The sequence below is a fragment of the Lathyrus oleraceus genome, chromosome 1, assembly GCF_024323335.1.
Source record: "Lathyrus oleraceus cultivar Zhongwan6 chromosome 1, CAAS_Psat_ZW6_1.0, whole genome shotgun sequence".
In the NCBI taxonomy this organism is placed as follows: Eukaryota; Viridiplantae; Streptophyta; class Magnoliopsida; order Fabales; family Fabaceae; genus Lathyrus; species Lathyrus oleraceus.
In genome coordinates, this window is record NC_066579.1 from 275486939 (window position 1) to 275492919 (window position 5981).

A 5981-nucleotide genomic window follows, 5' to 3' on the forward strand; every position below is an offset into this window, starting at 1 on the left:
CTCACGCATTTTAATCCCTTTACTCCCCGGTAGAGTCTCTGCCCCATGGAGTGGATTACTCATGGGGATTGTCAAATTCCTCCTGATCTTTGCCTTTGTGGACACATCCCCCCCACAAAGTGTTACCTTTTTGCATACATACATTTGCATCATGAGGTCTCTTAGGGACCAAAATTCGTCTCTTTGTTATTATTTAAGCCCATTCTACCACGTCGAGGCGAATATTTTAACCTTCATTTCTCCGACTAGAATGACCTTAAATAGGGGCATCTGTAAGACCCCAATTTTGACCCTAAGATCCCTCATGGCATCATAACATTGCATTTGCATTGCCTCAAGGATCATAAGCATCTTAGTTCCCCTTACCTTTGGGTGGGACTTCTTGTGAGTGGTTTGAGATCACCTAGCATGCTTGAATTGTATATTATTGCTTTTCTTATTTTGTTCACTAACCAAAAGCACAAAAATATGTCACTAACATCTTTTGTTTGTAGCTTGAGCAATCACAAGGTCAACAGTGTAACACCCCGATAATAATATGTATTTATTTAAATTAAATTAATAATATGTTTATTAATTTAATTAGAATATTTGAATTATTATTATTATTTTGGAATAATAATTATTGGGATAATTATTTAGTGGAATAATATTATTGGAGTATATAAGTTGGAATAATAAAAAGTCCCAATTTTTGGAAAAAGGTTTTCACGTGAAAAGGGAAAAGAGGCAGAAAGGGCAAAAAGAGAACCAGAGAACGAAGGTTGAAGGAAGGAGAAGCTTGGAGCTCAGAGGTTGCCGGATTAACTCAGGTAAGGGGGGTTTATCATCGATTAACGGGTATTATGGGATGATATGTACTGGGTAGTAATAGACCATTGTTTTACCTCTGATTGGATGATATATGTTGAATTTGTGAACTGTTGAGATGAACGAAAATTTGGAATATAATTGACGAAATTCGTAGGAATTAGAGGTAGAAAGGTTAGAAATTTGTGAAATCGAAAGTGTATGATTCGTGTTAGATGATATGAATGAATTGTGTGTGAAATCTGGACTGTAGAAGGTTGAATTGGATAGGTCTCGTAGCAGAGAAAGCCATTGCAGATCTGAGAGCTCTGGTCTCTGGTCATACGCGTATGGCACTAGGCAATACGCGTATGAGGTGTTGGTACGCGTATGGGGGGAAGCCTTACGCGTATGAGTGGAAAAGATGGCATTTTGAACGTGAATTGGTCTCTGTTGGTACGCGTAATGGGAAGTTGTTACGCGTAGCGTACGCGTATGGGGTAGGTGGTACGCGTATGAGTTGGGCGAGGAAATGCGCAATACGCGTAAGAGAGTAGGCATTACGCGTATGGAGTTGGCCAGGTTTGGGCAATACGCGTATGGCATGGACAGTACGCGTATGGGCAGAGTTGGGATTTTCCTGAACTGTTGTTGTGCAGTTTTTGGTTGTTTAGGCTGAGTGACGTACTTAGCTGAGATATGATGTTGTAGGGATCATTTCCCGTTGTTTTGAGTGGTATAGGTATTAGTAGAGCGGGCTAATACTGTGGTTGATTAGGTGGCATGATATGATGTGCTTTTGTGATTAGTTATGTTGATAATGTGTGATGGTATACATGATGATGTGAATGTATACGTTTGTGAATAGACTGTATTATGGCTTAGAGTGTGAGCATGTGTCTATTCTTGATTGTTGTTGATGTTGCATTGCTAGGTGATTAGCATGCATGTTGTGGCCCATTTGGGGTGGTAGCTAATTCCCATGGTGAGGAATTAGTGAGTATATCATTTGATTGTTGTTGTTGATGTTTGCATGCTAGGTGATTAGCGTGCATTTCATGGCCCATTTGGGGTGGTAGCTAATTCCCATGGTGAGGAATTAGTGAGTGAGTCACTATGTCTCAAATGAGTGGGACTAGTGAGCTTGGTAGCCGTGCCTGGATTTGGACGGTGAGGTTGAACTATATGTTCACAACATAGTCGGTACCGCATGCATAGAGTCTCATTGCATAATGAATGTATGGCATATAATATGAATGGATGTATTCCAGTATTATATGTGTGTTGTGTGTTATTTTGTTAATGTTGAATGTGATTGAGATGTTACCGTTAAATATGATGCTGGATGCTTGAATGGATATTGCTGTCGCTGAATGCGTAGTCTGATTAGGGTGAATTAATGTGTTAATTACTTGGCATTACATATTGTTCTATAATGCTTATTATATTGATTGAGGAACTCACCGTTACGCCTATTTTTCAGGTAACGAGAAATGAGTTGAGTAGAAGCTAATGCTTGGAGTCTAGAGTAGTTTCTTATGGGTCATGCTCTGATAGATGTAACATCGGGAGGGGATGTTTTAATTAATTTGATTTCTGTTGTTGAATGATTGACATGTATTGTGTACATGTTTTACATTGATGTTGAATTGATTCCGCTGCGAATTATGCAAAGAACCTTATTTTGATTAAATAAATGAGCATGACAGGATATTTTAATGATTTTTGTGAAATGATTGTGTGACACCCTTCGGGGCATAATTACTCTAATGAATATATTGTTATTTTAATTATAATAATTTGGGGTATTTAGAAGGGTGTTACATTAGTGGTATCAGAGCATAGTCAGTCGTGTCGAGTCGTAGTTATTCTGTTTCCCCTGTACGGGATAGGTGTTGTGTAACCCTATCGGTACTTATTGTTTTAGCTTGTTGGGTTTTCAGAATAGAGATGGCTGGAAGAGGTAGAGATGATGCTGCGATTGCTGAGGCTCTGGGTATGCTAGCTGGAGTACTTGGAGGGAATCCAAATGTTGTGGGAATGGGAGCTGCTCGTCAGTTGAGTGAGTTCCAGAAGAACAATCCTCCAATGTTCAAAGGAGCATACGATCCAGATGGTGCTCAGAAGTGGTTGAAGGAGATAGAGAGGATCTTCAGAGTAACTGAGTGTGCTGATAACCAGAAGGTCAGGTTCGGTACACATATGCTGTCAGAAGAAGCTGATGATTGGTGGGTTGCTACCCGCACTGAGTTGGAAGCTGCTGGAGATGCTGAGATTACTTGGGCTGTATTCAGAGAGAGATTTCTGAGGAAGTATTTTCCCGAAGATGTCAGAGGAAAGAAAGAGATAGAGTTCTTGGAATTGAAGCAGGGTAACCGGTCTGTTACGGAGTATGCTGCTAAGTTCACAGAGTTGTCTAAGTATTATACTCCCTATGCTGAGGCTGCTGGGGAATTTTCCAAGTGTGTGAAGTTTGAGAACGGGTTGCGTCCCGAGATCAAGCAGGCGATTGGATATCAGAGGATTAGAGTGTTTTCTGATTTGGTTGACTGTTGCAGGATTTTTGAACAGGATTCCAAGGCCAGAGCTGAGAGCTATCAGCAGAGAGTTGATAGGAGAGGCAAGAATCAGATGGATCGTGGAAAACCGTATGCAGCTGGCAAAGGTTTTCAGAGGCAGAGTGGGACGAAGAGGACTAGAGGGGGAGATTCTAGTGCTCCTGTTAAGTGTTACAGATGTGGTCAGGCTGGACATCGTATCCATGAGTGTACCAGTAATGAGAAGAAGTGTTTCAAATGTGGAAAAGGTGGTCATTTAGCTGCAGATTGCCGGTTGAAGACTGTGACTTGTTTCAACTGTGGAGAGTTGGGTCATATCAGTCCACAGTGTCCTAAGCCGAAGAAAGAGAATCAGTCAGGAGGCAAGGTTTTTGCTTTATCAGGTTCTGAGACTTCTGCAGATGATCGTTTGATCCGAGGTACGTGTTATATTAATGGCTTTCCTCTTGTAGCTATTATTGACACAGGTGCGACTCATTCTTTTATATCTTTGGATTGTGCTGTGAAGCTTAAGTTAGAAATATCTGAGATGTTTGGAAGTATGGTGATTGATACTCCTGCGAAGGGTTCAGTAACTACTACTTCAGTTTGTCTAAGTTGTCCCTTGAGTATTTTCGGTAGAGACTTTGGGATAGACCTTGTGTGTCTTCCACTAGTACAGGTTGATGTTATTCTGGGTATGAACTGGTTGGTGTTTAACCGAGTTTCTATCAACTGTTTTGATAAGACAGTGATATTCCCTGAGATTGAGGAAGGAAAGAGTTTGTTTCTATCAGCAAGGCAGGTGAATGAGGCAGTGGCAGATGGGGCAGAGTTGTTTATGCTGTTAGCGACTTTGGAGGCTAAAGATAAACTGGTGATTGGCGATCTAGCTGTGGTGTGTGATTTTCCTGATGTGTTTCCGGAAGAAGTGAACGAATTGCCGCCAGAGCGTGAAGTTGAGTTCTCGATTGATTTGGTACCTGGTACTAGACCGATATCGATGGCTCCATATCGTATGTCTGCTGTTGAACTAGCTGAATTGAAGAGTCAGTTGGAAGATTTGTTGGATAAGAAATTCATTCGTCCGAGTGTGTCACCGTGGGGTGCACCAGTGTTGTTGGTTAAGAAGAAAGAAGGTACTATGAGGTTGTGTGTGGACTACAGGCAACTGAATAAAGTGACGATCAAGAATCGGTATCCTTTACCGAGGATTGATGATTTAATGGATCAATTGGTTGGTGCTAGTGTGTTCAGCAAAATAGATTTGAGATCTGGATATCATCAGATACGTGTGAAAACTGAGGATATTCAGAAGACTGCTTTCAGAACAAGGTATGGACATTATGAGTATTCCGTGATGCCTTTTGGTGTGACTAATGCACCTGGAGTGTTTATGGAGTATATGAATAGGATTTTCCATCCGTATCTAGACCAGTTTGTTGTGGTGTTTATTGACGATATTTTGGTGTATTCGAAATCTGAAGAAGAGCATGCTGAGCATTTGAGAGTGGTTTTAGGAGTTCTAAGAGAAAAGAAGTTATTTGCTAAACTGTCAAAGTGTGAATTTTGGTTAGAAGAGGTTAGTTTTCTTGGTCATGTGATTTCAAGAGGTGGTGTTGCTGTTGATCCTTCTAAGATAGAAGCGGTATCTAAGTGGGAAGCTCCGAAGTCTGTTGCTGAGATTCGAAGTTTCCTTGGACTTGCAGGTTACTATAGGAAATTTATTGAGGGATTCTCTAAGTTGGCGTTACCGTTGACAATGTTGACTAGAAAGGGGCAAGCGTTTGTTTGGGATTCAAAATGTGAAGAAGGTTTCCAAGAGTTAAAGAGAAGGTTAACTACTGCTCCTATTCTGATATTACCGAGTTCGTCGGAACTATTTAAGGTTTATTGTGATGCTTCATTGTTGGGTTTAGGTGGTGTGTTGATGCAGAATAAGCAGGTTATAGCTTATGCTTCGAGACAGCTAAGGGTTCATGAGAGGAACTATCCGACACACGATTTAGAGTTGGCAGCTGTGGTATTTGTTCTGAAGTTGTGGAGGCATTATTTGTATGGGTCGAGATTTGAAGTTTTCAGTGACCATAAGAGTTTAAAGTATTTGTTTGATCAGAAAGAGCTGAATATGAGACAGAGAAGATGGTTAGAATTTTTGAAGGATTATGACTTTGGTTTGCATTACCATCCGGGTAAAGCAAATGTAGTAGCTGATGCATTGAGTCGGAAATCATTGCATATGTCTATGTTGATGGTTAAGGAATTGGATTTAATTGAACAGTTTAGAGACTTGAGTTTGGTGTGTGAGAGTACTCACAATAGTGTTAAACTGGGAATGTTGAGATTAACAAGTGGTATTCTGGATGAGATCAGAGAAGGTCAGAAATCTGATATGCTTTTGGTTGATAAGTTGACTTTGGTGAACTCAGGTCAGGGTGGTGAATTCCGAGTTGATGAGAATGGTGTTTTGAGATTTGGTGACCGGGTGTGTATTCCGGATGTTGCCGAGCTTAAGAAGAGTATTCTTGAAGAAGGACATCGTAGTGGCTTGAGTATTCATCCTGGAGCTACGAAAATGTATCATGATTTGAAAAAGTTGTTTTGGTGGCCGGGAATGAAGAAAGAAATTGCGAGTTTTGTTTATTCCTGTTTGAC